Source organism: Chlorocebus sabaeus, chromosome 2 (assembly GCF_047675955.1).
Source record: "Chlorocebus sabaeus isolate Y175 chromosome 2, mChlSab1.0.hap1, whole genome shotgun sequence".
In the NCBI taxonomy this organism is placed as follows: Eukaryota; Metazoa; Chordata; class Mammalia; order Primates; family Cercopithecidae; genus Chlorocebus; species Chlorocebus sabaeus.
The window spans coordinates 26,742,364-26,766,626 of NC_132905.1; the positions used below are offsets into that span (position 1 = coordinate 26,742,364).

General features: G+C 49.0%; 1 protein-coding gene across 8 annotated transcripts in view; it reads right to left on the reverse strand.

The window, feature by feature from the left end:
- Positions 1-24,263, reverse strand: part of SRC (SRC proto-oncogene, non-receptor tyrosine kinase) — a 62,684-nt gene that overhangs the window by 22,749 nt on the left and 15,672 nt on the right. For 4 of the 8 annotated variants that reach the window (XM_073006730.1, XM_008017925.3, XM_073006734.1 and 1 more), the window contains exons 2-3: positions 17,710-17,783; positions 86-253 (exon numbers count right to left, since the gene is read on the reverse strand). The gene's annotated coding sequence lies outside the window, so the exon portion shown is untranslated. Of the gene's footprint in view, positions 1-85; positions 254-3,251; positions 3,409-9,213; positions 9,327-17,709; positions 17,784-24,263 lie in introns of those variants that run through there. The other 4 variants (XM_073006732.1, XM_073006724.1, XM_073006738.1 and 1 more) reach the window with 4 other exon arrangements.

The window sequence follows — 24,263 nt, forward strand, 5'->3', positions numbered from 1 at the left end:
CTGGACCCTGGCTGGTCCCATCTCCCACTCAGACTGGCCTGGGTCTCCCCACCCATCTTGAACCCTGATAGGGCCATCATCTCACCTGGTAGAAGGCAGGGGCTGTCCCAGAGGACCTGGGAGGCAGCCTGGAGTCTTGGCACGAATACCAGGTGTGAAGTCAGGGGTCTCGAACTAGAAGCCCTCCTCCACCTCTCCCCGCTGTGTGTCCCTAGGCAAGTGACTTCCCCTCTCTGGGCCTCAGTGTCCTCATCTGCAAAGCAGGGGTAAAGCAGACATCTCAGCACTGTTTTGAGGATGTCGTTAGAAAGAGAAATCCCAATGGCGTCCACTCTCCAATCACTGTCCATCAGACTGTGGCTCTGGCCCAGTGCTGAGTCTCCTAGACCTAAAGTACCCTTCAACCCTCCCAAAGCTCTTTCAACCCTCTCAAAGCAAGAGTGAGGCAGAGTATGGCATGGCGCTGAGCGTGGCTCTGGAGCTAGGCTCTCCACGTCCAGATCCTGGCTCTAACCCTAAATAACTATGTGACCTTAGGCATGTGACTTCACTTCTCTCTATGCCCTGTTTCCCCATCTGTAATGATGGGGCCATTGTGGTAAGTGCATGAGGCACTGTAGAGTGCTAGGGGCATAGCAGGTCACCCTGCACCTCAGCCATTATTGATACTGTGTGATCCTGGACACACCAGGGAGGTGGGTTCCAATTATTCTCTGGGGAGGCAGAAGGCCTGGGAATTAGTCCAGAATTTCCTCTGAGAACCCATGAGTGGGGAAAGCACCCACTGGCTGGGTCCTCAGGCAAGACTGTTTGCCCTGAGCACCCAGTCCAGCTATGAGACGCCCCCTGCCTGTGTGAACTTCAGCCTGTCCCCTGTGTCCGTGGGGCCTCCGGGTACCCAGCTGCACAATGGGGATATGGCTTGCATGCTCCCTGGGGACCACCCAGCTCTGAGAATGTGGGGTTGGGGAGGCCCTGGGGAGACCTGCTCAACAGCCCAAGGGATTACCACGGTCTCCTGAGGGACACGTCAATGAACCTGGGGATAGGGAAAGTCAGTTTCTATGGCAACCCATTCCATTGAGGTCACGGTGCCCATCAGCACTCACCCAGCTGGTGTCCCGCAGGACCTGCTGACCTGGTTACCTGCAGCCCGAGGCTTTATGGGGGCCCAACCAGCCCACCCACTAGCCACTTGCTTCCTGGTGCAGCATTTATAGTACCTACTAGCGGGCCCTGTGCTCCTCACTACAGGGGGACATAGAGACGAATTAGCCAGGTCCTGCCTCAGGACCCCAAAGCAGGGGACTTGTTTATGTGACTTTGAGAGGAAGTAAAAAAAAATTTTTTTTAAATTTTATGTAGGAAGAACTATCTAAGAGCCTGAATTTTCTTCAGAATAAAATAAATGTTGAGGAGTGAGCTCCCTGTCACTGGAGGTAATCCAAGACAGGACAATGGGTACTTGGCTGCCGTGCCATGAAGGGAGACAGAGAGCCAGGGCTAGACCTTGAGGGCCCTTCCAGTATCAAGGATACATGTCCCCTCTTGGAAGGGGACAAGAAGAAAAGACACAGCCCCTGACCCCTGCACTCTTACATGAACACGAAGAACATTCCCCACTGGGGTATTCAGAAAAAGCATAACAAGGACCTTTAAGACGAAGCTAAGGGGACCTGAGCCACCAAGTACAATATTTGTTGCTTTGTGGGACAGTTTTTTTGGTCTTGGTGCTTGGTCCTGGTGTTTGTGGAGAGGCAGACGGTCGAGGTTAAGAGCTGGAGTGCTGGACGGACTCCCTGGTGTGAATCCTGGCCTGCCACCCTTCGCCTCAGTTTTCCTCTCTATCGATCGGGGATAACACTCATGTCAGGGCTGCTGGGAGAATCCGTGAGGGATGTACACGGAACACACTCAGGATGGCGCAGAACGTTGCCAGGCCTCCGTAAATGGTAACTTTTATCATTCAGAGTGGACTCTTTGGGAACTACCGGAAGATTTAAAAAAAGAAGAAAAAGAAAAGAAAATGCCCCAGAATTCTGCCCCTACAAGACAACCACCTGGGTGTGGTGGTGCATTTCCTTCCAGCTTCACAGCAACGCAAGACTCAACTGGGGTCCACCCAGTAACCTCCACTGTGCACCTGCGGCTGGCAGGGCCAGGCAGGATCCATCTCCAGGCCCCCAGAGACCGGGATGCGCCTGACACCCACCAGGTGCTCTGGAAATATTTGCAGAATAGACAAAAGACTAAATGAGCATGGATGTATAATTTGCATCCTGCTTTGTTCCTGCAATGCCGCACTGAAAAGACTAAATATCATTCCATGGTATTCAAATACTCCCAGAGCTCAGACCTTGAATTGGACCTTGCTCTAAGTACTTTGCAAACATTGACTCATTGGCTCCTCATGATAATCTAGGAGGTAAATACTAATCACGTCTTTATCTTACTGTTGAGGACATTAAGACACAGAGAGGTTGAAGAACTTGCCTGAGGTCGCACAGCATGGGTGAGTGAAAAGGGGCCAGGGAACTACACTGGGCAGGTGGGAATCAGGGGCTGCTCACCGGGTCTGGTGGGGAAACTCACGGGCCGCACCTCCTACCTCCGGGGACTCTCTCTCACAAAGCAGCCAGATGGCCCTGGCAGAGGCGTGAGAGGATAAAGCAGCCCGCCCCACTCCAAGAGAAAGCCTGAGAAAGCTCCAAGCAGAACGTGCTTGAGCAAGAATGGCCCACTGAGGGTCATGCGGGTAGCATTGTGGCCCCCACTTTCCAGATGAGGAAACTGAGGCCTGAGATACCCAGAGGAGATTCTACACTGCCGCCTCCCTCTTTTCACTTAGTGTGTTAGTGTGTTCGGAGCATCTTCTCAGGCCACTTTGAGCTCTCTCATTCTTTTTTTTTTTTTTTTTTTTTTTGAGATGGAGTCTCACTCTGTTGCTGAGGCTGGGGTGCAATGGTGTGATCTTGGCTCACTGCAACATTCGCCTCCCGGGTTCAAGCAATTCTACTGCCTCAGCCTCCTGAGTAGCTGGGATTACAGGTGCCCGCCACCACTCGCAGCTAATTCTGGTATTTTTAGTAGAGACAGGGTTTCACCATGTTGGTCAGGCCGGTCTCAAACTCCTGACATCGTGATCCACCCGCCTCGGCCTCCCAAAGTTCTGGGATTACAGGCATGAGCCACTGCGCCCGGCCATGCCTGGCTAAATTTTTTTTGTATTTTTAGTAGAGATGGGGTTTTACCATGTTGGCCGGGCTGGTCTCGAAAGCTGCACAGCTATTCACTCGATGACTCAGTGAGAGTGGGAGTTAGTCTCGGGGGGCTGCTTCCATGCTGTGGGACCTCAGGAGAGACCACCTTCTTCCCTGACGCAGAGCTCTGTCCTTGGGCTTCCTGATTCTGTGGCCCAACCGACAAGTCACCATGAGTTGCTCCTTGGAGAGGGGCCAACCTCCCCTCATCTCTTCCGCCACTTGCAGCCTCCAAGATAGAGATAGACCCTTGCGGGGGTCAAGGGGAAGCAGTGGGGGCCCTGTACTGGGGCTGCCTGAGGTTCCCAGGGAAAGGTGGACCCTTTCCTTTGGGAAGTCACTCCTCACCGCGGGCTCTGGACTCCTCAGCAGACAGGGCCTGCTCTATGCCTCACTCCCTCAAGAGGTGCCGGGTTGCTGCCATACGAACTTTTCCCTCAGCGTTCCCAGTGCCTTGAGCTCAGCAGGTCCCCAAGTGGCCTAGCACCTCCCGCTAAGCCTGCATCCCCCCTCACCCCCATCCCCATCACTGACTCAGCGACACCACTGGACATCCCATCCCAGTCATTCCCCAGGTGTTCTCAGAGCACCTGCCATGTGCCAAGCCCTGTGCGGGGCTCTGCCTGTGGGGAGCCCTGGGGAAGCTCCTGAATCTTCCTCAAGCTCATCCCTCCCCACCACGCTGTCTATCTCCAGTCCTTCAGGCCAGGGCCCTGTGGTCCTGGGCCTGGACACAGCAGTGTGGGTCCCTCCAGCCCACCTTCCCCCTGCAGCCAGAGGCGGCTCTGTAAACCTCACAGACAGCTGGGCCTCCCCCACCTAAAACTCTCCACAGAAAGCCACTAACAACCTACGTGTTCCTCAGAGAGGGGCTGGTTAAATAAAGGGGCTGCAGTCACCAAGTGGACAGCAGTGCAGCCATTATAAAGAATGAGAGCTGAGAGTGGCCCGAGAAGAAGCCCCAACACACCGTTTCAGTGAAAAGAAGACGGTGGCAGTGCAGAATCTCCTCTTGGCATTTCAGGGCCTCAGTTTCCTCCTCTGGAAAAGGGTTGTCAGCAATCAAACGTGATAATGCAGGCAATGGGCTTAGTGTGGTGTCTGGCCTGTAGCAAACATGAGCTGCTATTATCTCTGTAAAGAAGATTGCGCCTGGGCAACATAGTGAGACCCTATCTCTATAGAAAATTAAAAATTAGCCTGTAGTCCCAGCTACTTGGGAGGCTGAGGTGGGGGGACCACTTGAGCCCTGGATTTTGAGGCTGCAGTAAGCTATCATCACACCACTACACTCCAGCCTGGGTGAGAGAACGAGACCCTGTCTCAAAAAAAAAAAAAAAAAAAGAAGAAGAAGAAGAAGAAAGGAAGGAAATTGCACACATACATGCACTCTGCTTGGGCGATAGAGTGAGACCATGTCTCAAAAAAAAAGAGTAGAATTGGATTGTTTGTAACACAAAAGAATGATAGATGCTTGAGGTGACGGATACCCTACTTCCCCTGATGTGATTATTACAGTGTACACCTGTATCAACATATCTCATGTACCCCATAAATATGTACACCTACTATGTACCCATACAAATTAAAAATTTTAAAAAACTTAAAAAAAAGAAAGCTCTGGAAGGATTCCAAATTCACCACAATGTTTCATCTCAAAAGTGTGGGATGGGGAGAGGAAAATCCCTTTTCACTTTACACCCTGTATCAGTTGACATTTAGAAATGACTTTGTCATGATTTTCTAAAATGAGAATTTTTTTTAAATATTCAAGAGCTTCCCATCATAATCCTGTGGATGAGGCCTAAAGCCATCACCTGGGTCCACACGGCCCTGCAGATGGTGTTGCTGCCGTCTCCCACAGCGTGTCCCAGCCTCCCACAGCATGTCCCATCCTCCCACGGCATGTCCCATCCTCCCACGGCGTGTCCCAGCCTCCCACGGCGTGTCCCAGCCTCCCATGGCATGTCCCAGCCTCCCACAGCGTGTCCCAGCCTCCCAGGGCATTTCCCATCCTCCCACGGCGTGTCCCATCCTCCCACGGCATGTCCCAGCCTCCCACGGCATGTCCCAGCCTCCCAGGGCGTGTCCCATCCTCCCACGGCGTGTCCCAGCCTCCCACGGCATTTCCCATCCTCCCAGGGCGTGTCCCATCCTCCCACGGCGTGTCCCAGCCTCCCACGGCGTGTCCCAGCCTCCCACGGCATGTCCCATCCTCCCACGGCGTGTCCCAGCCTCCCAGGGCATTTCCCATCCTCCCACGGCGTGTCCCATCCTCCCACGGCGTGTCCCATCCTCCCACGGCGTGTCCCATCCTCCCATGGCATTTCCCATCCTCCCAGGGCGTGTCCCAGCCTCCCACGGCGTGTCCCAGCCTCCCACGGCATTTCCCATCCTCCCACGGCGTGTCCCATCATCCCACGGCGTGTCCCAGCCTCCCACGGCGTGTCCCGTCATCCCACGGCGTGTCCCGTCATCCCACGGCGTGTCTCATCCTCCCACAGCGTGTCCCAGCCTCCCAGAGCGTGTCCCAGCCTCCCATGGCGTGTCCCAGCCTCCCATGGCATGTCCCAGCCTCCCAGAGCATGTCCCAGCCTCCCACAGTGATCTGCCCAACCACAGGGCACCACACACTCTCTCTCACCTCCTGGCTCACAGATGCTCAGAACACACTGCTGTTCAGCCACTACACACCAGCCCCTTCCTTCCTGACTCTGAAGAACATCATCTCCACCTCTTCTAAGGGTGGAGAGCAGGCCAGGAGCTTAGGAGCTGAGAGTGAGGACTCCAGTCAAACCTGGCTTCGAGTCCTGGCTGCACTTCTTAGTAGCTACATTTTCTTGCGCAAGTCACTTTGCCTGTGAGTTTCCTGCCCTTTAAAATGAGGTTAGAAACCTAACAACTGAAAAGTACGAGTGAGAGTCCATGTGGCAGGAAAAGAATAAGTGCACGATAAACAGCACATGATGTTGTTTACTGTTGTTATGATCATTCCAGGGAATAAGAGGAGGCAGTGGCAGAGCCTTGAACGCCAAGCACAAGGCTGGGCCTTTAGCGCTTTACACACAGCTGGTTCTTAATTGTCCCAACAGCACAATGAAGCAGGGACTGTAACTGCACCCATTTTACAGATGGTTCAGAGAAACGAAAACCTTGTCCAAGGCCACACAGCAAGTCAGTACAGCAGAGCTGGGATGCTCACGGTTTAGGAGAGAGGTGTCAGAACCTACCTCTGGTGCCCCGCCCACCGTGCCAATGACCCCACAGCCCAAAGCAACATGGGGGTCAGAGGGCAACCTATGACCTCATTGCCCACATCTTAGACCCTCCAGGGAAGCAGAAGCATCACAGAGCGGTCAAAAACTACAGGTGGAGCCGGGCACAATGGCTCATGCCTGTAATCCCAGCACTTTGGGAGGCCAAGGCGGGTGGATCACTTGAGGTCAGGAGTTTGAGACCAGCCTGGCCAACATGGCGAAACCCCGTCTCCACTAAAAATACAAAATGAGCCGGGCATGGTGGCGCACGCCTGTAATCCCAGCTACTTGATAGGCTGAAGTAGGAGAATCACTTGAACCAGGGAGGTGGAGGTTGCAGTGAGCAGACATTGTGCCATTGCACTCCAGCCTGGGCAACAAGAGCAAAACTCTATCTCAAAAAAAAAAAAAAAATTCAGGTGGCCTGGGACCAGAATGCCAGGTTCAGATGCCAGCTTGCAACTTCCTAGCCATGCAGCTTCGGGAAATGGGAACTGGTGTGATTTTTCCTACATAATTTGAGGCTCACTGTGAGGAAAGCATGACATCATATTTGTAAAGTGCCTGGCACATAGAACGTGCTCAATATCTAATTAGCAATTATTATGATTTCTGTGGAAGATCTTGTTCAGACACTTGATCTCTTTTGCAGTCAATTTCATAGTTAGGCAAAAGCCTCCAAAATGCCTACTATATGTGCCATGCCCTGTGCATGGTCCTGGCGGGGCTTGTTTGGTGGAGTTGATTAGGAGCCAAGGCCTACAAAAGCCACTTTACAGGGAAAGAACCCAGAAAAGACAAGGATATCACTATGGACTGAATGCGTTTCCCCCACCCCAGATTCACATGTTGAAGCCCTAATCCCCAGTGTGATGGTATTTGGAGGTCAGCCTTGGGAGGTGATTAGGTTCAGATGAGTCATAAGGATGGAGTCCTTATGATAGGATTAGTGCCCTTATGAGAAGAGGAGGAGACCAGAGCCCTGTCTCTCTCTGCCATGTGAGGACACATGAAGAAGGTGGCCGTTTGCAAACCAGGAAGAGAGTCCTCATCAGACACTGAATCTGCTGCCACCTTGATATTGGACTCTCCAGCCTTCAGAGCTGTGAGAAATAAAGGTTCATGGTTTAAGCTGCCCAGTCTATGGTATTTTGTTATAGCAGCCTGAATGAACTAAGATACAAGTCCATCAGTTAACCCCACTCTAAGATACTTGTCAATACAATTAGCTTAGAAAAAGAAGGCTGGGTGTGGTGGCTCACACCTGTAATCCCAGCACTTTGGGAGGCTGAGGCAGATGGATTGCTGGGACCCATGAGTTTCAGACCATCCTGGGCAACATGGTAAAACATCATCTCTACAAAAAAACACAAAAATTTGGCCAGGTGTGTTGGCTCACGCATGAAATCCCAATACCTTGTGAGGTGGAGGCAGGAGGATCGTATGAGACTAAGGGGTTTCAGACTAGCCTGGGCAGCATGGTGAAACCCCGTTTCTACAAAAAATACACTAAAGAAATTAGCCAGGCATGATAGCATGCACCTGTAGTCTCAGCTACTCAGGAGGCTGAAGTGAGAGAATCGCCTGAGTCTGGAAGGTTGAGGCTGCAGTGAGCTATTACCACACCAGTGCACTCCAGCCTGAGCAACAGAGTGAGACTGTCTCAAAAAAAAGGAAAGAGGCCGGGCGCCGTGGCTCATGCCTGCAATCCCAGCACTTTGGGAGGTCGAGGCAGGTGGATCACCTGAGGTCAGGAGTTCGAGATCAGCCTAGCCAACATGGTGAAATCCCATCTCTACTAAAAATACAAAAATTAGTCAGGCGTGGTGGTGCACACCTGTAATCCCAGCTACTTGAGAGGCTGAGGCAGGAGAATCACGTGAACCCAGGAGGCAGTGGTTGCAGTGAGCAGAGATCATGGCACTACACTCCAGCCTGGGTGACAGAGTGAGACTCTGTCTCAAAAAAAAAAAAAAAAAAAAAAAAAAGAAGACTAGAAAAAGAAATTGAAGAATAAAATGGAATTAGAAAAGAGAAAGTAAGAGTATTATTATTGGCCAGGTGCGGTGGCTCACACCCATAATCCCAACACTTTGGGAGGCAGAGGTAGGTGGATCACCTGAAGTTGGGAATTCAAGATCAGCCTGGCCAACATGGTGAAACCCTGTCTCTACTAAAAGTACAAAAATTAGCTGGTGTGGTGACACATGCCTGTAATGCCACTACTCTGGTGGCTGAGACAGGAGAATCGCTTGAACCCAGGAGGCAGAGGTTGTAGTGAGCCAAGATTGCGCCACTGCACTCCAGCCTGCGCAAGAGAGCAAGACTCTGTCTCAAAAACAACACCAAAAAAGAGTATTATTATAGTATTTGGTATAGGTATAGATCTGGGAAATCCAAGAGAACCTACTGCAAAACTATTAAACCAAAAGCAAATTAAGTAAAGTGGCAGGGAATTAAGTTAACATTCCCAAATCAATTATGTGTATATACACCAATTGCAATTAGAAAATAAAATGAAAGAAAGCTTAGCATTATAAAAATATTGGCCAGGTACAGTAGCTCATGCCTGTAATCCCAGCACTTTGGGAGGCCGAGGTGGGCAAATCACAAGGTCAGGAGTTCGAGACCACCCTGGCCAATATGGCGAAACCCTGTCTGTAGTAACAATACAAAAATTAGCAGGGTATGCGTGCCTGTAGTCCTAGCTACTCGGGAGGCTGAGGCAGAAGAATCACTTGAACCCGGGAGGTGGAGGTTGAGCCAAGATAATGCCACTGCACTCCAGCCTGGGCGACAATGCAAGACTCTGTCAAAAAAAAAAATTATTCATAAATCAATCTAAAAGTTCAATGTGATCCCAATTAAAAAAACCCAACAAGATTTTTTTTTAACTAGACAAGTCAATGTCTAAATTTGTAAGTAAAAATATTGAATAAGAGTAACCAGAGAATTCTTAAAAAGAAGAGTAATGAGGGAGAAACAGCCCAACCAGACAGTAAACCTTACTACAAAGATACAGTAATTAAAACTGTGTGCTATTGGCACATCAGTAAATCAGGGGAACAGAATAGAGATTCCAAAAGTTGTCCTGAAACATACGGGAATTTACTATATAATGAAGATGGCAGTTTGTACCAGCGAGAAAAAGGTGGATGATTTTTAAGGTGGAGTTAGGAGCAACAGTCTGACATCAGAAAACAAAGCTGGTCTCACTATATATGCCAATAAATTACAAATCGGCCGGGCGCGGTGGCTCACGCCTGTAATCCCAGCACTTTGGGAGGCCGAGGTGGGCGGATCACAAGGTCAGGAGATCGAGACCATGGTGAAACCCCGTCTCTACTAAAAATAGAAAAAATTAGCCGGGCGCAGTGGCGGGCGCCTGTAGTCCCAGCTACTCGGGAGGCTGAGGCAGGAGAATGGCGGGAACCCGGGAGGCGGAGCTTGCAGTGAGCCGAGATTGCGCCACTGCACTCCAGCCTGGGCGACAGAGCGAGACTCCGTCTCAAAAAAAAATAAAAAATAAAAATAAATAAATAAAATACAATAAATAAATAAATTACAAATCAATCAGATTTAAACCACAAAATACTCAAACCATAAAGCTCTAAAAAGGGGAGGAGCCGGGCATGGTGGCTCACACCTGTAATCCCAACACTTTGGGAGGCCAAGGCAGGAGAGCTGCTGCTTGAGTCCAGGAGTTTGAGACCAGCCTGAACAACACGGCAAAATCTCATATCCACAAAATATATGTGTGTGTGTGTAAAGGGGGAAAGATAATAAATTTTCTTATCTCTGAATGGGGAAAGCATTCCTAAACATGATATAAGACCTAGAAATCATTCTTTAAATGATAAATCAATCTATATAAAAACTAAAATGGTTGTGTAGCTCAATAGTAAACAAGTTCAAAGGACAAACAACAAAGAAAAATAATTGCAACTCTATGATAGGTAAGGGTGTTTTTTTTCTTAGCATGTATATAATAAGCTCCCATAAAATAAGAAAAATGACAACATATAGTTTGAAGAAAAAGCAAACAAATGGCTCACAAACATATGACAAGATGCTCAACCTCACTCATAAGATAAATGCAAATTCAAATCATACCAGCCACCCAACAACAGCAGATACACGTTCTTCTCGAGTGCACATGGAACATTCTCCGGGACAGACCATATGCTACACCATAAAACAAGGCTCAATAAATTTAAAAGGAGTGAAATCATACAAAGTATGTTTCCAACCACAATAGAATGAAGTAAGAAATCAATAACAGAAAGAAATTTGGAAAATTAAAATATGTGAAAACTAAACAACACGCTCCTCAATAACCAGTGAGTCAAAGAATAAATCACCAAAAAGCTTAGAAAATACTTAGAGATGAAAGAAAATGAAGATGCAACATATCCAAATGTAAGGATGTGGTAAAAGAGAACTTAAAGGGAAATTTCTAGCTGTAAAATCCTATATTTAAAAAAAAAAAAAAGAAACCATCTAGATGTGGTGTCTCATGCCTGTAATCCCAGCACTTTGGGAGGCTGGGGCAGATGGATCGCTTGAGCTCAGGAGTTCAAGACTAGCGTGAGCAACATGGTGAAACCCCTGTCTCTAAAAAATAAAAAAATTTTAAAAATCATCAGGCGTGCTGGCACCTGCCAGTAGTCCCAGCTACTCGGGAGGCTGAGGCGGGAGGACTGCTCGAGCCCTGGAGTTCAGAACTGCAATGAGCCATGATCATGCCACTTACACTCCAGCCTGGGCAACAGAGTGAGACCCTGTCTCAAAAAATAAAAATAGGCCAGGTGCAGTGGCTCACGCCTGTAATCCCAGCACTTTGGGAGGCCGAGGGGGACGGATTACTTGAGGTCAGGAGTTCGAGACCGGCCTGGCCAACATGGTGAAATCCCATCTCTACTAAAAATACAAAAATCAGCAGGGCGCGGTGGCGGATGCCTATAATCCCAGCTACTCGGGAGGCTGAGGCAGGAGAACTGCTTGAACCCCAGAGGCAGAGGTTGCAGTAAGCCGAGATCATACCATTGCACTCCAGCCTGGGCAATAAGAGTTTCTGAAACTCTGTCTCAAAAATAAATAAATAAATAAAAATAAAAAGGAGAAAGATTTCAAATCAATAACCTAAACTTCTACCTTAAGATACTGGGAAAAGAAGAGCAAACTAAACCTAAAGCTAGTACAAGGAAGGAAAGAATACAGATTAGAGCAGAAATTAATGAAATCAAAAATAAAAAGCAATAGGGAAAATCAACAAAACCAAAAGGTGATTCTTTGAAAAGATCAACAAAATTGACAAACCTTTAGCTAGATTGAACAAGAAAAAAAGAGAAGACTCAAATTACTAAACTCAGGAATGAAAGGGAAGACATTATTACTAACCTTAAAGAAACAAAGATTATAAGAGACTACTGTGAATAATTCTATGTCAGTAAACTAGATAACTTACATGAAATTCCTAGAAATAAACACAAATTATCAAAAATTAGAAGAAATAGGCTGGGCGCGGTGGCTCACGCCTGTAATCCCAGCACTTTGGGAGGCCGAGGCGGGCGGATCACCTGAGTTCAGGAGTTTAAGACCAGCCTGGCCCACATGGTGAAACCCTGTCTCCACTAAAAATGAAAAACCAGCCAGGCGTGGTGGCACATGCCTGTAATCCCAGCTACTCAGGAGGCTGACGCAGGAGAATTGCTTGAACCCAGGAGGCGGAGGTTGAGGTGGGCCAAGATAGTGCCATTGCACTCCAGCCTGGGCAACAAGAATGAAACACCATCTCAAAAAAAAAAAAAAAAAAGAAGAAGAAGAAGAAATAGAAAATTCGAATAAATCTAAAGCAATAAGGAGATGGAATTATTAATTTTAAATTTTCTCACAGAAGCAGCCCAGGCCCAGATAGCTGGACTGGTGAATTCTACCAAATATTTGAAGAAGAAATAATACCAGTTCTTCTCTAGGAAATACTTCCCAACTCATTTTCTGAAGCCGGTATTACCCGATCCCATAACCACACAAAGACATCACAAGAAAAGAAAATTACAGACCGGTAACTTTTATGAAAATGAATATATGTATTACATACATATAAATATTCTACAAAATACTAGAAAACTGGATCCAGCAACATGTGAAAAGAATTAGACACCATGACCAAGTAAGACCAATCTCAGGAATATAAAGTCGGTTTAACTTTTTTTTTGAGACAGAATCTTCCTCTGTTGCCCAGGCGGGAGTGCAGTGGCACGATCTCGGCTCACTGCAACCTCCACCTCCCGGCTTCAAGCGATTCTCGTTCCTCAGCCTCCCAAGTAGCTGGGACTACAGGCGCCCGCCAGCACCGTCGGCTAGTTTTTCTATTTTTAGTAGAGACAGGGTTTCACCATGTTGACCAGGCTGGTTTTGAACTCCTGACCCCAGGCAACCCACCCGCCTCAGCCTCCCAAAGTGCTGGGATTACAGGTGTGAGGTACCAAGCCCAGCCAAAGTTGGTTTACCTTCTGAAAATCGATTAATGTGATACACTATGCCAATATAATAAAGGTCAAGAACCATGTAATAATTCTAATATATGCAGGAAAAGCATTTGACAAAATTCAACCTCCTTCATGACAAAAATGATAGACGGGAACCTCCTCACCCGATAAAGAGCAGCAATGAAAACCTCACAGCCAGGCCGGGCACGGCGGCGCACACCTGTAATCCCAGCACTCTGGGAGGCAGAGGCAGGCGGATCACCTGAGGTCAGGAGTTCGAGACCAGTCTGGCCAACATGGCAAAACTCCGTCTCTACGGCAAGTACAAAAATTAGCTGGGCGTAGTGGCAGATGCCAGTAATCCCAGCCACTCAGGAGGCCGAGGCAGGAGAATCGCTTGAACCCGGGAGGCAAAGGTTTCAGTGAGCCGAGATCACGCCCCGGCACTCCAGCCTGGGTGACAGAGTGAAACTCCGTCTAAAAAAAAAAAAAAAAAGAAGAAGAAAAGAAAAAAGAAAAAGAAAACGCCATAGCTAACATCCTACTTAACGGTAAAAGACTGCATGCCATCCACCTAAGATCAGAAATGACAAGAATATCCACTCTCACCACTTCTATTCAAGATTGTACTGGAGTTTCTAGCCAGGACAATTAGGAAGGAAAATGAAACATAAGGCATCCAGATTAGAAAGGAAGAAGTAAAACTATCTTTATTTACAGATAATATGATCTTATATAGAGAAAATCCTAAGAGTTCCATCAAAAATCATTAGAACTAATAAATGAGTTCAGCAAGGCTGTAGAGTAAAAAATCAATATACAAAAATACATTGTATTTCTATAGGCTGGCAATGAAGAATCCAAAAATAAAATTAAGAAGGAAATTTATGATAGCATCAAAAGAATACTTAGGAATAAGATTAATAAAAGTATAAAGTGTATACTCTGAAAACTACAAAAAAAAGTCAAAAGAAATGGAAAGACATCCCGTGTTCATGTCTCAGAAGCCTAAATATTATTAAGATGGCAATGCTCCCCAATTGGTCTGCTCCCTATCAAAGCCCTAGCTTTGCCAAAATTGACAAATTGATCTTAAAATTCATATGGAAAATCATGGGACCCAGAAAAGCCAAAACAGTCTTTAAGAAAAACAAGGTTTGAGGACTCACACTTTTCAATTTCAAAACTGTAAAACTACAATAACAAAGACAACATGGTACTGGTATAAGTGTAGACCTATAAACCAGTGGAGGGGAATTCAGAGTCCAAAAAGAAACACTCACATTGACAGTCAATTGATTTTATACAAGGGTGCCAAGACAATTCAAGGGAGAAAGAACTGTCTTTTCAACAAATGGTGCAGGAACAATTGGATATCCACATATAAAAGAAGAAAGCTGGACACCTTCCTCAAATCCTGCATAAAAATCAACTCAAATTGAATCACAAACCTAAATGAAAAAGGTGAAAATAAAAATTCTCATAAGAAAATACAGGCGTAAATTTTATGACCTTGGATTATGATTTCTTTTTTTGTTTGGTTGCTTTATTTGTGTTTGTTCATTTGCTTGTTTTGAGACGAAGTCTCACTCTGTTGCCCAGGCTGGAGTGAAATGGTACGATCTCAGCTCACCGCAATCTCTGCCTCCCGGATTGAAGTGATTGGCCTGCCTCAGCCTCCCTAGTAGCTGGGATCACAGGCACCTGCCAATGCATCTGGCTAATTTTTGTATTTTTAGTAGAGACGGGGTTTCACTATGTTGGCCAGGTTGGTCTCTAACTCCTGACCTCAGGTGATCCACCCGCCTCAGCCTCCCAAAGTGCTGGGATTACAGGTGTGAGCCACTGCGCATGGCCAGATTATGATTTCTTAAATATAACACCTAGAGCACAAGCAACAAAAGGAAAAATAAACTGCACTTCATCACAATTAAAAACTTTTGTTTTCCAAAGAACAACATCAAGAAAGTAAAAGGACAACCCATAGAATAGGAGAAAATATTTGTAAATCATATACTTGTATCTACAATATATAAAAATCTCTTACAGTGGCTCATGCATGTAATCCCAGTGCTTTGGAAGCCAAGACAGGAGGATCTCTTGAGGCCAGGAGCTTGAGACCAGCCTGGGAAACATAGTCAGACCCCTACTAAAAATTAAGAAAAAAAATTAGCCAGGCGTGGTGTTGCATGCCTGTGGTCCTATCTACTCAGGAGGCTGAGATGGGAGGATTGCTTGAGCCCAGGAATTTGAGGTTACAGTCAGCTATGATCACACCATTGCACTCCAGCCTGGGTGGCAGAGTAAGATCCTATCTCTACAAAATTAAAAAAAAATTAAGCCAGGCACAGTGGCACACGCTTATAGTCCTAGCTACTTGGGAGGCTGAGGCAGGGGGATCACTTGAGGCCAGGACTTCTAGACTAGCCTGGGCAACATAGTGAGACCCTGTTGCTAAGACAAAAAAAAAATAGATTACATTAATAATAAAAGTAGGCAAAGAACTTGAATAGACATTCCTCCAAAGAAGATATACAAATGGCCAATAAGCACATGAAAAGATGCTTAATGTCACTCATAATTAGGCAAATAAAAATCAAAATGGCTGAGTACAGTGGCACATGCCTGTAAACCCAGCACTTTGGGAGGCCGAGGTGCGAGGATCATTTGAGCCCAGGAGTTCAAGACCAGCCTGGGCAACATGGTGAGACCCTATCTCTACAAACTAAAAAAAAAAAAAAATGAGCCTGAGTAGTGGCACACACTTTTGGTCCCAGCTGCTCAGGAGGCTGAGATGAGAGGATTGTTAGAGCCCAAGAGTTTGAGGCTGCAGTGAGCCTCGGCAACAGACTGAGACCCTGTCAAAAAAAAAAAAAAATCAGAACCACCGTGAGATGCCACTTCACAGACACTAGGATGGATGACTAGAATCTAAAAGACAAATGTTGGCAAGGATGTGGAGAAACTGGAACCCTCAGACATTGCTGATGGGAATGTAAAATGGTGCAGCTGCTTTGCAAAACAATCTGGCAGTTCCTCAGAAAGTTAAACATGGAATTACCATATGATCTAGCAATTCTACTCGTAGGTACACACTCAAGAGAAATGAAAAACATATGTCTACACAAAAACTTGCACATGAATGTCCAGAACAGTATTACCCGTAATAGCCAGAAAGCCCAAATGTCCATCAGCTGATGAATGGATAAATAAAATATGGTATATCCATATGATAGAATATTATTTGGCAAGAAAAAAAGAATGAAATATTGATCCATGCTACAACATGAGTGAATCTTGAAAACATTATGCTAAGTGAAAGAAGTCAGCCGCAAAAGAGTACACTTGAATGATTTCATTTCTATTAAATGCCCAGAATAGGCAAATCTATAGAAACAGAAACTAGATTAGTTGCCACCCAGGTCTAGGGGAGGGAAGTTTAGGGGGAAGTGGGGAGTAACTGTAATGGGTAAAGTTTCTTTGTGGGGTAATGAAAATGTTCTAAATTTGACTGTGGTAACGATTGTACAACTCTGTGACTCTACTAAAATCCACCGAATTGTATACTTTAAATAGATAAATTGTATGCTATGTGAATTTTATCTCAGTAAAGCTGTGATACACATTTTTCAAATAAACTACACTGGGGGCTACTGTTCACCTATCAGCTTGGCAAATTGCACCTATGCAATTTATCCCCAAATTTGATAACATCCTATGCTGGTGAGAGTGAGGAGAACAGAGGGTGTGGGGACACCAGCGCAATCTCTCTGAAAGACAATTTGGCAATACCTATCACAATTACACACCCACTGACCCTGCAGTGTGGAATTAATCCTAAAAGAACACACAAACACAAGGCATATGATTGAGGATATTCATTTGTGGAATTGTCTAGAACAAGCAAAAGACTGGAAACAACCAAAATATCTGTCCTTAGTTAAGTACAGTGTGACCACCGTACATGCAGTGGAATACTACGCAACCATGAACAAGAAAAATGCAGCACAAATAAATGACCTCTGAGGTACACTGTCCAGAGAAAAAAGTCAGTTGAGGACAGGGTAGACTGTGTGCTATCATTTGTCTAAAAAAGAGAAAAAACTTTCTGGCTGGGGGTGATGGCTCACACCTATAATCCCAGTACTTTGGGAGGCTAAGACAGGAGGACTGCTTGAGCCCAGACATTCGAGACCAGCCTAGGCAACATAGTGAGACTCTGTCTCTACAAAAAAATAAATAATTAGCTGGGTGTGGTGCATTTCCCTGCAGTCCTAGCTCCTTGGGACGCTGAGGTGGGAGGATCGTTTGAGCCCAGGAGTTCGAGGCCTCAGTAAGCATGATTGTGACACTGCACTACAGCCTGGGCAACAGAGCAAGACCCTGTCTAAGAAAAAAACAAAATTCTTTGCAAATGTGTAATATTGAGTCAAGTGCGGAAGCTAAAAATATCAACACCTGGCATTCCCATCATTATTGAAATTCACATTATGCTAAAAAAAATTGTTAATATACATGCTTATATATGCCTGGATCTCCCTGGAAGGATACACCAGAAATTTTTTCAAGTGGTTGACTCTGGCAAGGAGACCTGGGTGTGAGAGAGACTTACTTTTCCCTGTCGTGTGTGTGTGTGTGTGTGTGTGTGTGTGTGTGTGTGATGTTTTTTCTTTCCTTTTTAAAGAAAAAACACAAGCTTACCTGGTTTCAAATCCTGGCTCTGTCTCTCATAGCTGGCCAAGTTGCTTCACTTCTCTGAGCCTCTGTTCTCTGTTCTGTAAAGGGAGGGATAATAGGATTAATATCCACCTTGCAAGGTTGGTGTGGAAGATGAAATAAGACAGCACAAGCTCAGGGCCTCCCCCTGTGCCTGGCTCCTAGTAAGTGCACAGTCCCTGTTTGCCATTCATCTGTAACTATGGACACTGCAGTGCACTGTAACAGGGACCACCAGAGAGCCTTAGAGCAAGTGTTCCAAGGACCAGCATCCCCTCTGGCTGGGAGAAACTGGGAAAGGCTTCCTGGGGGAGGCAGCATTTGCGAAGGGCTTTGAGGACAAGAAGGATTTCCACAAGTAGAGATGAATGGGGGCCACATTCTTGGCAAAGGGGGCCACACAAGCAAAAGGCCGGAAGTGGGAAAGCCCTGGACAGTCACTCAATGGTGCACTGCCAGGCTCCTCCAACAAGGCTTAGCTGAGCACCTACTGATGCTGTAGTGGGAAAGACAGTCAAAAGCCATGTAGCTGGGCTGGCCAAGGGAGGAACTACAGAAAGTATCGTGACAGATATAATGAGGGGCCAGGTCCACAGGCTCATAGAGCAGGCCAGGAAATGGAGGCTCAGAAAGGGAGAGGGGCCATCCAAGATCACACAGCAGGTTCCCAATTTCTGAACATAGCCTCTCTCAGCTCCACCCTCTCCTTGTCCTCTAGACCTGGAGAAGAGAAAGTCCAGAGGGGTCCTCCTGCCATGCCCTCATCAAGGGGTGGACACAGAGGCCAAATAAACCAGGGGCCCCACAAGGAGGAGGGATGGTTGGTCCTCAGAGGATAACAACAGCTACAGCGTCACCATCACGGTGTTTCTGGGTGGCGGGCACCAGGCTTAGGAACTCAGTGGACCACCCCAGCCCTCTGTGGCGGGCCCTGATTTGCAGATGAGGAAACTGAAGCACAGAGAGGTGGAGCTGCTTGCCTGATGTCACACAGCTCATAAGACACAGCACTGGGAGGCAAACCCGGACTATCTGGGTTCCACCGTCTCGTACCCCAGAGCCCATTCCTTAAAGGAGGCCCCAGCAGGGCATCCTATCAGTGATCACATCCACTCAGAAAGGCCCAGGGTGGAAGCTGTTCTCAGCCAGTCCTGGAATGCCTCCTGATAACAGTGCCCCAGTGGCGGGGGAAAGGTGGGAGGCGGGGCAGGGAAGAGCAGCGGTGGGTGTAGTGTCAGGCCTGTTCGGGGATGAAGGGGGAAGGCGGCAGGCAGGGACTTGGCCCTTTGGCAGCCATCCTCTCTCTGACGGGAGAGCAGAAGGGCTTGTCAGGCACCTGTCCAAGCCAGGTGGGGGCATCATGGTTAAGGGGACCCTGCTGCCACCACAGGAGGACTCTGGGCACATGGACTGAAGTTTCCTTCAGTGCCATGGAGATGCCCAGAGTCACCCTCAGGTAGTTGCAAAGGCTAACAGGTGAATCCACGCCAAGACCTGGGCACACAGGCCGTGCCCCATGAACAGAGATCCCTGCTGTGCCCCAACCTTAGATTCTCACTGGTACTGTTCGGACTTCTATTCTCACCAAGACCCTGCTACACAGCAACAACCTGCACCTCTTTCCAGATGGGGGCACAGAGAGGGACTCAGAGAAGCCAAGTGAGATGCCTGGGGCCCGTCCAACACAGCAGATGGCCAGCTGATGCCCCAGGCCAGTGTGGGCACTGCTCCCCAAGGCCACTCTCCCAGCTGGAAATTACCCCAGGGACTAAGCAGAGCCCCATGGCTGGCCCATTTTCCAAAAGGGGAAATGGAGAGCCAGACAGGGAAAGTGGCTGGCCCAAGGCCGCAGAGCAGGCCAGCAATAGGGCGGGAGCAGCCACCAGGGCCCAGGCCACTACAACAACCCTGGGGGTCAGGGCCCCCTGCCAGCACTGGCCGCATCCAGAGACAGCAAGGCTGAAGCTGGGAGAAGCATGAGAGGGGGCGCAATCTGCCCATTTCATAGATGGGCACCGTCTTCCTCCAAGCCCAACACCCTCTTCCTGCCCCTCACACTGGAGTGGAAGCTCCCCGTGGGCAGGGATCCTCCCCTGCTTCTCTTTTTCCTTCCCGCTATCAAAAGAATGACCTGCTCGGCTGGGTGCAGTGGCTCACGCCTGTAATCCCAGCACTTTGGGAGGCCGAGACGGGCGGATCACGAGGTCAAGAGATCGAGACCATCCTGGCTAACACGGTGAAACCCCGTCTCTACTACAAATACAAAAATTAGCAGGGCGCGGTGGTGGGCGCCTGTAGTCCCAGCTACACGGGAGGCTGAGGCAGGAGAATGGCGTGAACCTGGGAGGCAGAGCTTGCAGTGAGTGGAGATTGCACCACTGCACTCCAGCCTGAGAGACAGAGCGAGACTCCATCTCAAAAAAAAAAAAAAAAGAATGACCTGCTCACCCGCAGTGTTTTTCTACAAGTGTAGAAATGCAGAAAGGCATGGGCTTCACAGCAAGGGATACGAACACTGACAGCAGCGGTGGCTGATATTCACGCATCACCTGCCATGCGCCACACTCATCACCCCATCGCACAGATGAGGAAACCGAAGCACAGACGGGTTAAATGGTGTGCCTGAGATCCCAACTCTTAGCAGCCGAGTGACAACCCCTAACCCTCTGCATGTCTTCCTAACCAGGACGGCCACCCAGGGCCCTGGAAACAGCCAAAGGAAGGAGCCTGGGCTCCTCCTGGCAAAACCCAATGTCACCAGCTGCTCTGGTCTAGGCCAGGGGTGGAATGGGGTGTGCTGACGGGAGTGCAGAAACCCACGCTTCTCCCCCTCAGTTTTTCCCCCTCACATCCTTCTGCCTGGAGTTCATGCTCCCTTCCAAAGCTGCCAGCAGCCTGTAGCAAGCTGTGGCCACACTCGTTTCACACACAAGGCCACGGGGGCTCCAGGAGGCTGCCCCAGCCAGAGGGCAGACAGCCAGGATGCCAACCAGATCTGAGGGACACCAGAGCCCACCCTCCCCTACCTCCCCTGTGAGGAGCACAGCAAGGGCAGCTCAGGAGGGAGCCTGGGTGCAGAGGCGCAGGCGGACCAGAGTGTCAGGTGGGCAGGGCCTTGTCCAGAACGAGGTCTGGCCAGAGTGGGTTCCAGTGTAACTGGGTCACTGCTGGCCCTTGGCCTAGGCACGAGGGGGCCTAGGGGAGACCCCCAGAGGGATATTTCAGCAATGTAAGCCACGAAGGCCTGCAAAACTGAGAGCAGGGCCAGGAAGCTTTTCTCAGGCCCCTGGGAGCCGGAGGCCAGAGCACAGTGGCCCTTCCCCCAGTGTCTTCTCAGGGACAGTCATCTCCAGCTCCAAAGGGCCTGAGGGGCAAGAGGAGACACCTAAACCATGGTGGCCTTCCCAGAGGAGGGGGTATCTCAGCTGAGGCCCAAAGGCTAAGCGGTTTGTGAAGAGAGGGTGGTGAGTGTGACCCAGGTAGGTGGGACGGCTTTGACAGGGCCTGCAGCTGGGACCGCTTAGAGAAAGGTGAGGGAGCTATGTCAATTTCAGTCCTGCAGCCTCAGTCTCCTCAGCAGCAAAATGGGGGAAAGACAGGCACACGGGGGTGCCTCCCTCTTCCCTATACCCACTTCCCACCATCTCTCCCTCCTCCAAGCTCCCATGCCCCGGAGTGAGGTCACTGAGAAGGAGACAGTATCTAGGGACTGGTGAGTTGGAGGGGGGAGGAGGCTTCACAGACCTCCCCACCCCACTCCAGGTACCATCCCTATCTATCTGTCTATCAGCAGGCAGCCCCGTCTCGGGGTGGGTAGGGCAGCTCACAAGGCCCGGAGGTCACAGCCCCAACCCCCGGGAGCCTTTGTGGGCCCTTCTCCTGGGCAGATGAGGAGGCTAAGGCTGAGAGGGGGCTGCCAGCCCTTGGTCACACAACAAGGCCAAGGCCTGCCCTGAAATAAGGGTGTGGGCTGGGGGCAATGGCACTGAGGATAAGATTCTGGGGGCACCAGGCCCCAAAGCACTGAGCTGAGGAGAAACTGGAAGAGGAAACAAAACTTTGAGCCGGCCTGCTGAGGGCTAACCACCACGTGGCCAAGTGAAGGCTTCCATCAGAATCACTGTGTGCCGGAGCAGCAGCTTGCACCTGTAATCCCAGTGACTCGGGAGGCCAAGATGGGAGGATCGCTTGAGGCCAAGAGTTTGAGACCAGCCTGGGCAACAAAGCGAGACCCCCATCTCCACAAAAAAATAGAAAAAAAAATGTAACCGGTCATAGTGGTACCTAAGAGTTCCAGCTACTCGGTAAGCCGAGGTGGGAGGATGGCTTGCAACCAGGAGTTTGAGGCTGCAGTGAGCTACAATTACACGACTGCACTCCAACCTGGGCAACCGAGTGAGACCTTGTCTCAGAAAAAAATAAAAGAAGAACAAGAAGAGCTAACCTGGGCTTCAGCATCTCTACCCGCACACAGAGACCCCGACATCTCTACCCGCACACAGAGGCCCTCAGCAGCACCCCCACCCCTGCTCAGCGTCAGTAAAGGACCACAGGGAACACTGAGGTGACAAGTTTTGCTCTCTCCCAGTGGTAAGTCATCTCTCCCAGAGCCCCCAGCTGCCCCACCCCGATGGCTGATGGCTGATGTGCTTTGTGGAGATGGCCGCCAGCCGGCCCCTGCCCACAGCACCCGCTGTTCCCTGCCAGCTGCTCTGGGAACACACAGTGCCCCCTCCTCCACGCCCACACCCATGCAGTATCTCCCTCCAGGGACACTGGTGGGCAGGAGCGCCTAGTGGCCAGGCCCCTCCACACAACCCAGTCTGAGCTCCAAACCCACCCCCCGGCCCCGTTCAAGCCTGCAGGTGGCCTACCCCTGGCGGTGTGGTCACAGGAAGGTCAGCCTCCCTTTACTCATCCATGAAATGGGGTCTCTGGCAGGTCTCAGAGGAAGGAGAGGGCATCCGAGACTAAGGCCGGGGACGGTGATCGTAAGATGATAAAAACGCTCTACACTCCAGCCTGGTGATCACAGGACCAAGGTCAACCTGGGGTGGTGGAGGGGGCCTGCCACAAGCTCCCATCCCTTGACCCTCCCTTAAACTCCTAACTACCCTCTAGCCTCCAAGCCTTTGCACATGCTCTTCCCTCCCCTAAGCTCCACCAACCACCTCCCCTTTCCCTGCCCCCCCATGAACTACAGTGTACCCTTTGGGGCTGACCACAGGCAGTGTCTGACCTTGCCTGCCCCCCCACAAGCTGAGAGAGGGACCCCCACCCTTTTCTGGGCTCACATAGCCTCCACCACATAGGGATTAAGAGCTAGACTGCCAGGATTCAAAACTCAGCTCTGGCCCTTCCTTGCTGTGTGACCTTGGGAAAGTTACTCCACCTCTCTGTGGCTCCACTCCCTCTCATAAAATAGTGATAAACATCATCTACTTCAAAGGACTGTTGTGAGGATTAAATATGTTTGTATCTGTGAAGCACACAGGACTGGGCCCAGACCCTAGCAAGTGTGCCCTAAGTGTTTGCTATCAGTCAAAATAGTAGGAGTAGCTATTCCTTGTTGAGCACCTATGTGCTGGGCCTGTGCTAGGCATCCTACTTGAATGATCTCACAATAGCATGACAGTGGTGGCTATTACGAACCTCACTTTATGGCAAGGAGGGGAAGCCCAGAGACATCAGTGGCACCACCAGAGTGTATCTGGGAGAGGAGGGGACTTTTGCTGATATTAAGAAGTTAGCCATTAGGCGGTGGCTCATGCCTGTAATCCAGCACTTTGGGAGGCAGAGGCAGGAGGATCACTTGAGTCAGGAATTGACTCAGGAATGACCAGTCTGGGTAACATAGAGAGACCTCATCGCTACAAATTAAAAATTTTAAGAACTTGCCAGGTGTGGTGGTATGCACCTGTAGTCCCAGTTACTCAGGAGGCTGAGGTGGAAGGATCGCTCAAGCCCAGGAGCTTGAGGCTGCAGTGAGCTGAGATCGCACCACTGCACTCCAGCCTCGTTGACAGAGTGAGACCCTGTCTCACAAAAAAAAAAAAAAAAAGAGAGAGAGAGAGATAGAGAAAGAAATTGTTAACTTATTTTATATGGACTATAGTTGTATGGCTACTTTTTAAACACAAGAGTCCTTGTCTTTTAGAGATACACACTGAAATATTTTACATATGAAATATGATGCCTGTGATTTGCTCTAAAACGACACAAGATAGGATGGGATAGAACAGGTGTGGAGGAGGCGGGACTGGCCACGGGTAGTGGTGCTTGGCTCAGCGATGGGTTCATGGGCCTCATTCTATGAACACACCTCCAGCATAGAATGGGAAAAGCAAGACTAACTTAAATGATGCAAAGAAAAAAAAATGCTTGGACCCTTAACCCTCCCAACAACTACCCCTTCCTTGCTGTGTGACCTTAGGAAAGTTACTGACTTTACTGAGCGAACCGCCACCCCCCAGACTAATGCAGCAGCCGCCTCACTGGTCCACCCGCCACCACCCTCACCCCCTAGTCTGCTTTTCACA